At 44.2% G+C, this 11814-nt stretch overlaps 1 pseudogene; it reads right to left on the minus strand.

Moving 5' to 3' along the window:
• Nucleotides 1–7957: 7957 nt before the first annotated feature.
• LOC102439935 overlaps nt 7958–11814 on the minus strand; it is a 7017-nt pseudogene continuing 3160 nt past the window's right edge.

Consider the following 11814-nt stretch of genomic DNA (forward strand, 5'->3'; position numbering starts at 1 on the left):
GCTGGTCCAGGGTATGGCCTGGTGGTCAGAACATTTATAAGCTCCCCACAGGATTGTAATGTGCAGGTCAAGGCTGAGAACCAGTGTTCTAGAGGAAAGAACACTTCTGTTCTTGATTCTCTTCACTTGTCTCCATCTGTTACTCTCCCCCTATTCTTTTTTTTTAATATATTTTTAAAATTGACTTCAGACAGGAAGGGGGAGGGAGAGAGAGATAGAAACATCAATGATAAGAGAAAATAATCCATCGGCTGCCTCCTGCACTCCCCACACTGAGGATCTAGCCCAGGCATGTGCCCTGACCAGGAATCGAATGGAGACCTGGTTCATAGGTCCACACTCAACCACTGAGCCATGCCGGCTGGGCCCCCTGTTCTTAAGAGTCTTTCCCCCCTCACTATTGGTCAAGGCAGCTTGCACCCAGAGCTCAGATGGGTTGTGCTGACTGGTCAGGTCATGGGTAGAAGTCAGCTCTCCAGGGCGTACCCTTCTGCCCAGCATCACAGGAACTCAGATCCACCCTCTCAGGTTTCAGCCTCCCCTCTGCCTCGCTGAGTGAATTCCCGTCCTTTGGCAGCATGTTGCATACAAAATAAAGCTTGGGGAGCAGTGCCTTGAGTATCCAGAAAGCTCCACTGGGAATAAAGATGCAGAGCAGGGCAATCCGAGGTCCACACAGTAAGAAAATTCTTTCCATTTCCTTTTTAGTTTACAACCGGTCAAGAACAGCCCTCCAAAGAGAGGGTTAAGGGTTCTTTCCCCTTTGATAAGTCTGAACCCACAACACTGGTCTGTTGAAATGACAGGGTAAAAATAGCAGGCAAAACCGTTAGGCTCATTATGCCTTGAAAGCGAATCAATATTCTTTCAGGCTCAGATAAACTATTTCTGCCGAGACCCATTTGTAAATGTGAAAAGCTCTTTGTAGAAGGGAACAGCGGTTTCTACAGAATTCTACATTCTGGACTGTCACAGCTTTCCCTTCCCTGATTACCCTTCAAAAGTTAAATGGGATCCTTTTTAGTTTATTCCAGCTGGAAATCAGCCAAATATATCAGAGGCTGAAGAAATACATGTCTTTTCCTTAAAACTAAACTGAACTGGGCCATCAGATTGTAGTGCTCTTGAACCTGGCACATATGAAGTGCTCGGTAAAGGTAGTTTTATTACCCAAACGTGGTATGGGTGAGGCAAACCATCAAACAAAGACTAAGCACTTCTTCAGCTATGAGCAAGTCCCAGGCGCATCGGCCACGCCTGAGAAAGGAATGGTTATGAGGAGTCTGGAAGGACAACCTGCCTGGTGGGTGGGGGAGAGCAGCCAGGGGGGAACTGCCATGACTTTGCTTCTCTCTTCTCCTTGAAGTCAGCCTGGAGCCATGGTTCTCAAGCCACAGTGTGCAACAGAATCACCCCCAGTTCCTGATTCAGTGGGTCTGGAGTGGGGCCTGGGAATTTGCATATCTAACAAGTTTCTGGGTGCTGCTGCTGCTGGTCTGGGACCACACTTTGAGACCCACTGTCCTGAAGAAGGTTGTGCTGTAAGGCTGGAAAACCCCCTGCTAGAACTGCCCAAGGGGCTGTGTCCCTGAAACCAGACTGGGAAAAGCCTTCTTCTTAACTTACAAAAAACAGATGCCTTATTGTTTTCACCTGGGAGTGATTCATGCCAACACCATGGAACTCCTTTTATTTTCCTAAAAGGAAATTATGTTCATAATATTTTTTAGGATAATGACTTAAAACACCCTTTCTAGCCTCTGCATCTGGGCTGCCACACTCATTACTGTCCAAGGTCCCTGAATTCCTTTCTGCATCATCTCCCTGCCCGCCTCAGCCCCAACCCCCACAAGTGGCCTGACAGACTCTCAAAGTGTCTTGATGAACAGCCATGTGAGATTTTATTGGCATTTAGGGTTAAACAGGAGTCTTAACCCCAGTTTTGCCAAAAACTAGTGTTCTCTCTCTCTCTCTCTCTCTCTCTCTCTCTCTCTCTCTCTCTCTCTCCCCATCAATAAAAGGACGGTTTGGGATAATAAGATAATAAAATAAGAGTAAAAATGACAATGTTTTGAAATTTATAGTTTACTTGGCACTTTGCACACATATCTGCGTTAATCCTTGTGAGTTAATTTTTATTCCCTCCCCATTTTTTTTTTCTTCACAGAGACTGAAAGAGAATTGGAAAAGCACAATCATTTTTGAGGACCAATTTTTTTTTTTTTAATGACCACATAGGAAATTCTGCTAAAACTATCACTGAGGACATCACACACAGTCCCTTATGTTGCTCAGTGCCCCTTATACAACAGTTTATGTGAAAAATGTCTCCTCCAATTTAGTTTCTGATAAATATGTTCCTCCAGAGGATAGCATATGCATCATTTTACAAGATAGAATGAACTTCTTAACCTTCATGGTTTCCTTCTGTTCCAGTGGCCAGGAAGCTTAGAGCTATTTAGGCCAAGAATATAATAACCATTTAAATTTCAAATTCCTGTAATGTTATCTCTCACATCCTATAAATCCTTACACCTAAATGTTTTCTTACATAAATCATCTGTGATTAGGGTGACAGTATAATTGATCGTCTAAATGGGACCCTTTTCAGAGTAAAAGGGCCACCATTAATAATTATGCCAGGGTGACAGATGTAAACCAGGATGGTTCCAGGTGAACCCCGATGGGTGGTCACCCTGCCTGTAACTGGAAGTAGATTTGGTGAAAATTATATACAAACTAGAGGCCTGGTGCACGAAATTCATGCAGGGTAGGGTCCTAGGCCTGGCTGGCGATCAGGGCCGATCAGGGCCTTCCTTCCCCCAGCTGCTGGCTGCCAGCTGCTGACTGGGGTCTTCCTTCATTCTGCGCCACCCAACTGGTGGTCAGTGCACATCATAGTGGGTGGTTGAACGCCCAGTTGGTCGAACTCTTGAGGGGATAATTTGCATATTAGCCTTTTATTATATAGGATAACATTCAATTTGACCATGTAGGTGCACAGCTCAGGGTTTGATTAAACTCAATAGTCACATAGAGCTGAAGATAGGATATAATTCGTAGGAAACAACCGCAACAAAAGAGATTCTGAATGTATTTGCAAGTCTGGGAATTAAAGGGTACAGTACTGATGGTACAGCCTCTGCCACTTCATTTCCCTAAGCGCCAGGACATCCTGTTCTGTGGCTGGCGGCAGCTATAAAATCCCTTATGGGAGGGGCTTAGCAAGGCAATCTGTTTAGAAAGGAAAGAAGGAGGGGGACTTTAATCTGAATTGTGTAACACTTTACTGAAGATTTTTTTAAAATGTGGATTGTCCCTCTCAAAAAATGGGGTGGTATTGATGAAGACTGTGTGGCTCTAAAAAGCATAGTTACCAGACAGTCCTGCTGCCTGACACCCTCGTAGGGCATGTCACCCAACATCTATCTACTCACACACTGCCAAACTCTCTCCTCCCCCACCCTGCAGAAATCAGGACTGATCTGATGGTCATTGCAGGACCACGAAGGCACAGAAGGAGGCCACCCAAGGATTGGTGCTATCAACGGACAACTGGGCGGCCGTGTTCCTACTCAGACACACTGGTCGATGCCTTTTCCACCTTTCCCTTCTCAGTCACAGAGGCAGGTGAGCTTGTTGCGGCCGGGTGTCAGGGGTAGGCGGAAGTTTGGGTGTTACAAGAGAGGAAGGCCTGGGACAAATGTGTTCCGCCATGAGCGGGCCTGAGAGGCTAAGTGTGTAGGGAGGAGGGACTTTCTGGAGCTCAAGAGTCCCCAGTCTGTCCTCCCCACTTCTCTGCTACACCCAGTTACGCTCTGCTCCTGGCTCCTCCCCTCCCAACGGTTCAGATCCCAGAGCCTCACTCAGGCTGGAGGAAGCTGTTTCGTCTCTACCAAAAACCCACACTAGAGGGCGCTCTTCTCCAACGTCAGGCAAGGTGCCACGGAAGGAAAAGCTCTAACTTCTGCTTAAAAGGCATTGTGGCCGGCAGGCCAACTGGCTCTGAGCAGAAGTGGCAGCCCCGGGCTGGCCCTCTTGAAGGCACTGCTCCCGACAGGCAAGGAAGCTGGGCCCACCAGGCCCCTGAGCAGAGGCAGCAGGGCGGTGAGGTGTGAGTGGGTGAGGGGAGGACCTTCCAAGGCTGTGCTCTTATGGGGAGTCAAGTGCCTTGGGATCTGAGGAGCTGCTGGGTGGCAAGGCTGGGTAGAAATTCTTTCCACAAGAGGTGACACTTCTGGGAGCAACTAAAGCCTGTGCAGTCTGGGGAGCACAGGAGAGTGTGTGAATTGTAAAGTGCTACCCACAACCATTGTTATTCGGCGTATTAATCTCTGCAGAAATGGACATTCTGTAAGGAAGGCCCAGGTGTCCCATAAGAGCCATCTTGGGCCAGGGCTCACAGGAAAGCCCCAGTCTGGCTTGCCTGGTTCTCTCTCCCTGGTGTTCTTCTTCATGTTTTCTCATAAAGGTTTGATTTATTTTTTAAATTTTTTATTAATCCTCAGCTGAGGATGATTTTTAGAGAGAGTGGAAGGGAGAGGGAGAGACAGAGAAACATCGATGTGAGAGAGACACATAAATGGGTTGCCTCCTGCACACACCCCGACTAAGGCCGGGGAACCTGCAACCGAGGTATATGACCTTGGCCAGAATTGAACCTGGGACCCTTTAGTTCACGGGCCAATGCTCTATCCACTGAGCCAAACCAGCTAGGAGTGGAGGCCTCATTTTTAGAGTGGCTTCCAAAAGACAATTCTATAATCTTTAGTTTTCTAGTCACAACCTGTTTTCAGCTGGAAGAGAGAAAGGTTTGTTCTGCATGCAGGTGAGAACACTGAGGTTTAAGGAGGTTCACTACCTTGCTGAGAAGCGACTAGAACCCTGAGCCTTCTCACCCCCAAGTTTCTGCTCCCACACTGCATCTGGCTGCCTCTTCTCAATGGAGAGCGTCTTCCTCAGCAAAAGACACGGAGTTAAAAAGAAATCTGTGCCTGAAAAGACAAAGAGAGAATCTTACAAGCAGCAAGAGAAAAACAGTTAGTTACTTACAAGGGAGTACCCATACGATTGTCAGCTGATTTCTCAACAGAAACTATGCAGGCCAGAAGGGAGTGGCAAGAAATATTCAAAGTGATGAATAGCAAGAACCTTCAACCAAGATTACTTTACCCAGCAAAGCTATCATTCAGAATTGAAGGTCAGATAAAGAGCTTCACAGATAAGGAAAAGCTAAAGGAGTTCATCACCACCAAACCAGTATTATATGAAATGCTGAAAGGTATCCTTTAAGAAGAGAAAGAAGAAGAAAAAGGTAAAGATACAAATTATGAACAACAAATACACATCTATCAACAGTGAATCTAAAAATCAAGTGAATAAAAAATCTGATGAACAGAATAAAATGGTGCATAGAAAGGGAGTGGACTGACAATTCTCGGGGGGAAAGGGGTGTGGGGGGAGTGGGAAGAGACTGGACAAAAATCATACACCTATGGATGAGGACAGTGGGTTGCGGGTAAGGGCAGAGGGTGGAGTGGGAACTGGGTGGAGGAGAGCTATGGGGGAAAAGAGGAACAACTGTAATAATCTGAACAATAAAGATTAAAAAAAAAAAAAGAAAGAAAGAAGGCTGTGCCTGGGCTGAAAAGTTTAACTAGGCCAGGGCCTCAAAGCAACACAAAAAGGAACAGAAGTGAGCATTACCTGTGAGCCAGGTAAGCAGTTCCTCAGCCACTGATGCAGTGCCAAACCAACATCCATGAGCTCTCTGACTGGGCCTTTGGGATGGGCAGACAGGTCAACTGCTTGCCTCTATAGCACCTCAGGTTTTTCTTCACCCAGACCAGATGGCAGCCCTCAGCTGGGGCTGGGTATGCAGTACTGGTGCTGCATGTGTCCCCAGTGATGTGCAGCCCTCAGTGTCTTCAGCTGGAGAATGGAGATGAATGATTCCATGTAAAGCCCAAGGTGGCCCACGGGTCCACAAATATGGCATGTCGCAGCCCTCCCTCTTCCCACTGGGAGGAATATTCCCCACAATCCATTGCTCAACTGTAAAATGACCTAGAGGTCCTCCCTGGACATACTGTTCTAGCTGGGCATTCTTGGGGGATACATGCTGATGCTGTCACACAATGTGAAGATCTGTGTAATGGCAGAACTGAAGTGTTTAATGAAAATGTTGCGTTTAATAACCCAGCTAAGCACTAGCTCTCTCTACAGCTTGAGTATGAGCATCTCGAGGACAAAAATCATGGCGATTCACCCTAAGTGCATGTGCCCCCACGAACTGAACATAAGGCATATGATGGGTGTTTTAGGAAGTACTGGTCTAATCAAACAGTCTTCTTGCTCACCTCATTAAGACTCGGCTACCTCTCTTGGGAGAAATTGTTTTACGGGAACACAGGGATGGTCCTTGGATGTAACAAGCCAACATTTTGAAGCACAATAACCATTTAAAGGCATCTGGGGTTTTTTGTTTGTTTTAATGAACTTCTGAAAAAAGGATCTTTCATGAGTACAAGTTGTTGCCACATTTCTCCTTTGTTTTTCTCTCAAAAACCAACATTTTCCCCCCAAGAGAATGACTTCATTGGTGTGTTTCACCACCATTGAAAAGCTAGATTGTGCCATGAGAATAGGCTGTTACTCAGCTCATATTGATCTTGAAGATCATCTTTAAAGTGTCAGGGAAAGGGAATAAGACAAAATATTCCTGAATTTTTTATGTATTTCCTTTGTTGGTAGTGAACTCAAACTATATGACAAAGGTTTAGTAAACAAAACAATATGGTATTGGCATAAAAATAGGCACATAGACAAAGGAAACAGAACAGGAAGCCCAGCAATAAACCCATGCGTATGCATTCCACTAATCTTTGACAAGGACATCAAGAATACACAATGGAGTAAGGGCAGTCTCTTCAATAAATGGTGTTGGAAAAACTGGATAAGCACATGCAAAACAATGAAATTGGGACCCTAATCTTAAACCATACACAAAACTCAACTTGAAATGGATTACAGACTTAAGTGTGAGAATACTTCTGGGTTCTACACTCTGTTCCATTTATCTATGTGTCTGTTCTTTCACCAATACCACACTGTCTTGATTACTGCAGCTATGTGGTAAGTCCTGAAGTTGGATAGTGTCCATCCTCTGACTTTGTTCTTCTTCATTATTGTGCTGGCTACTCAGGTCTGGGTAAGATTTGATAGGCAGAAATGGAGGTGAGAGCACTCAAGAGAGGAAACTGAGCAAAGGTTTGATAGAGGAAAAGGGGAGACACATTTTGAGGATCCGTGAGTAGTTTCAGCTGTCTGTACCCTAGTTTTATAAATGTAGTTATGGCTGTGTTTTCTAGAAAATAGATACTTCCAACCACAGATGGGTATTGTGAGTACCCAAGCCTAAGAGAGCTTGTGGCCTGGCTATCAGGGGCATTTTGCCAGCCATGGAAGTTAGGAGCCCAGACTTAATATTGTGAACTTTTGTTGATAATGTGTCTATCTTTCAGTCTGATATGAGGACAGATTGAGAAGCCTCCCCATTTTTCTAGCTGTGGGGAGTCAGTGATATTTGGGGAAAGACACTGATTTGGAGTCAGGAGACCTAAGTTCTAGGTTGGGCTCTGCCATTTCTGGCCTCATAATGTGATACAATTCACTTCCCCCTCTGTGCCTCAGCTCCTTCTTCTCTATGGTGGGATGATGGCAGGTGCCCTCTTGGCCTCCCAGGGAAGTTTTGTTTTTGTTTTGGCTGGGTACAGTGACCTTTATTGATAATGCACAACAAGGTAGGACTCCCTAAGCCCCTCCCCTTCTTCAGGGGGTCTGGGATGGAGACTGTGGTCAGGAGATTCTCAGTGCATTGGGGTTGACTTGGGGCAAGGACTCCGCAGCAGCAGAGGGCCTCTCTTCCTCTCACTGGGGCTGGTGGTCCAGGGGGCTCTTACTCCTTGGAGGCCTTGTGGACCATAAGGTCCAGCATCCTGTTGCTGTAGCCAAATTCATTGTCATACCAGGAAATGAGCTTGACAAAGTGGCCATTGCGGGCAATGCCAGCCCCAGATGAAAGGTGGAGTGGGTGTCACTGTTAAAGTTGCAGGAGACAGCGTGGTCCTCAGTACAGCCCAGGAAGCCCTTGAGGGGGCCCTCTGATGCCTGTTTCACTACATTCTTGATGTCATCATATTTGGCAGCTTTTTCCAGGCAGCAGGTCCGATCTGCAACCAACACACTGGGGGTGGGTCATGGAAGACCATGCCAGTGAGCTTTCCATTTAACTCAGGATGCCCTTGCCCACAGCCTTGGCAGTGCCAGTAGAAGCAGAAATGATGTTCAGGCAGCCCCTTGGCCATCACGTCACAGCCTTACAGAGGGGATATCCACAGTATTCTGGGTGGCAGGGATGGCATGGTCTGTGGTCATGAGTCCCTCCACGATGCCAAAGTTGTCATGGATGACCTTGACCAGGGGGGCCAAGCAGTTGGTGGTGTAGGAGGCATTGCTGACAATCTTGAGGGAGTTGTCATACTTGTTATGGTGCACACCCATCACAAACATGGGGGCATCTGCAGAAGGGGCAGAGATGATGACCCTCTTGGCTCTGCCCTTCAAATGAGCCCCAGCCTTCTCCATGGTAGTGAAGACACTGGTGGGCTCCACAACATACTCAGCACCAGCATCACCCCATTTGATGTTGGCAGGATCTCGCTCCTGGAAGATGGAGATGGACTTTTCATTGATGACAAGCTTCCCGTTCTCAGCCTTGACTGTACCTTTGAACTTGCCATGAGTGGAATCCTACTGGAACACGTAGACCATGTAGTTGAGGTCAATAAAGGAGTCATTGATGGCGGCAATATCCACTTTGCCAGAGTTAAAGCAGCCCTGGTGACCAGGCGCCCAATGTGGCCGAATGTGTTCACTCCGACCTTCACCGCCGTGTCTAAGGGTTGTGGCTGGCACTGCTCAGGAAGAGCGGCTGTCTGACCAACAGGAGGAACAGAGGCTCTCTGCTCCCTTCCCAAGTAGCAGGGCCTGCACCTCCTCAGTGGGTTTGCATAAGTTATTAGGAGCATCAATGAGGAGGCTCCATCTACAGACCCAGCCCGGCTCTCGATTTACCTTAATTTATCTTAAGTTCCTTAAAGGTGAAGGACCTACTATTTTTCTGTATGTCCATAGTGCCTAGCACAGTGTCTTGCTTATAGGAAACATTCAAGGAGTATAATTTTGGCTTTTTAAAAGTAGAACATGTTGAGGGAGACCTTGCTTGATAGGCATTTATATGATAAAGTCGGTTGACCACAGGCTTAGCGTGAATCAGACGGCATAAAAGTAAATGTGTGGTGTCCAGTAAAGGAGAAGCACACACTCAGTGACTCAGCCCTCACAGCCACAGCGATGGCCCTAGAGAAACTGCCACACTGGCTCCAGGAGTTATGTTCAACAGTATTCCCTGCAACATTGTCGGGAAAAACCGTATGTCCATACGTAGCTGGTCTTTATGTGGACGTATGGTTTTTAAAATTCATTTTATTTAATGTGTTAAAACAAAAATACAATTTTCACATATGCCATTCAGTATACCTTTAAATCAAGACTTGGATTACCTAGACTTTATAGGTTTGGGGGCGGAGAAACCCTAATTTAAATTTGCCACCATTCTATTACTTGTTAATTTTTTTTATTTTAATATGAATGACATAAAATGTATACATTGTTTGCAATTTTAAAGAACTAGAGATTTTTAAAAGATGTCTTATTATATGTATAATGGTTACATGTTTAGTTGAGAAATGGTAATATACACAAAAATTAAGTACTTTGATATGGACGTATGTTCTTCTCTTGGGTACCTAGGAGTGGAATTGCTGTGTCATAGGGTATGTGTGTGTTTAACTCCCTAAGAAGTTGTCAAACTGCTTCCTAAAGTGGCTGTACTAGTTAGTATTCCCAGCAGCAATGCCTGAGAAATCCTGTTGTCACACATCCTTACTAACACTTGGTATGGTCAGTCTTTTACATTTTAACCATTCTAGTGGGTATGAAATGATATCTCATTGTTGTTTTAATGATGACTAATGATGTTGAGCATTTTTTTATGTACTTATTAGCCATTGATATATCGTTGGTGAAGTGTCTATTCAAATCTTTTACGCATTTCTTTAATTGACTTGTTTGTCTTCCTATTACTAAATTGTAAGAGTCTTTTATGTATTTAGACTATAAGACTTTCATCAGATATATTTGCAAATATTTTCCTCCCAGTCTGTCGCTTGTCTTCATTTTCTTAACAATGTCTTTTGAAGAGCAAATATTTTTAAACATGAAGAAATCCAATTGGTGATTTCTCTTTTACAGTTCATGCTTTATGTGCCCCCCCCCCCCAAAAAATTAAAAGATGTCTTATTCTATTTGTAATGGTTCACAAATATTTTGGCCCAGGTTTTCTCCTAGAATTTTTAGAGTTTTAGCTCCTGTGTTTAGGTCTATGTCTCATTTCAAGTTAATTTTTATAGGTGATGTGAAGTGTGGGTGGAATTTCATTTTTTTCCAAATGAATATTTTTGTATTGACATCATTTGTTAAAAAGACTAATCTTTCCCCTATTGAATGACCTTAGTATCTTAGTCAAAAATCAACTGGTCATGGATGCATGGATGTTTCATGATGCCATTCTTTCTGTAATCTCTATGTCTATCCTTTACACCATTGCCACACTGTCTTTTTTTAATGGATGTTTATGGTATTTTTTTAATTACAGCTTTCATTCAACACTATTTTGTGTTAGTTTCAGGTGTACAGCACAGTGGATAGACTTCCATAAGGTTATAAAGTGTTCCCTCTGATAATTCAAGTGCCCACCTGGCACCATGTACAGTTATCACAATAGCCTTAACTATATTCCCTATGCTTTGCCTTACATCCCCATGCCAATTTTGTAACTATCCATTATTACTTTCTTACCCTTCACCTTATTTCACCCAGCCCCCCCAACATCCCTTCCCCCGGCCTCTGTCCGCTTGTTCTCTGTATCTATAAGTCTGTTTTAATTTTGTTTGTTTGTTTATTTTGTTCTTTAGAAACCACGTGCAAGTGATATCATATGATATTTGTCTTTGTCTGTGATGTGAAGTGTGGGTGGAATTTCATTTTTTTCCAAATGAATATCCTTGTATTAACATTATTTACTTAGCACAATACCCTTTAGGTCCATTCATGTTATCACAAATGGTAAGATTTCATTCTTTTCTATGGCCAAGTAATAGTCCATTGTATATATGTACCACAACTTTTTTTATTCACTTGTCTATTGATGAGCACTTGGTTTGTTTCCATACCTTGGCTATTGTAACTAATGCTGCAATGAGCATAGGGGTAAACATATTCTTTCAAAATAGTGTTTCTTTACATATATACTCAGAAGACTACCACTGTTTTTATTACTGCAGTATTACAGTAAATCTTGAAGTCAAATAGTATAAGTTCTCCAACTTTGTTCTTCCTTTTCAAATGTGTTTTATTATTCTCAAATATTTGCAATTCTATATACATTTTTTAGTTAGCTCATTCATCTCAATATCAAAAACAACTAAATCTGTTGGGGTTTTTATTTTTAAGGGAGAGAGAGAAACATCCATCAGTTGGCTCCTGTTGGTACCCCAACCAGGGATCAATCTGCAATCTAGGATGATGACCTGACCTAATGGACACTGCAGCATCCCCAGAGCTGGGAAGGGCCACCTCTCTCTCGTATCACTCGCTGGGTGAGGGTCGCGCCATGTTCACCCCCGCGCCCGG

Source organism: Myotis lucifugus, unplaced genomic scaffold, assembly GCF_000147115.1.
Source record: "Myotis lucifugus unplaced genomic scaffold, Myoluc2.0 scaffold_14, whole genome shotgun sequence".
Lineage (NCBI taxonomy): Eukaryota > Metazoa > Chordata > Mammalia > Chiroptera > Vespertilionidae > Myotis > Myotis lucifugus.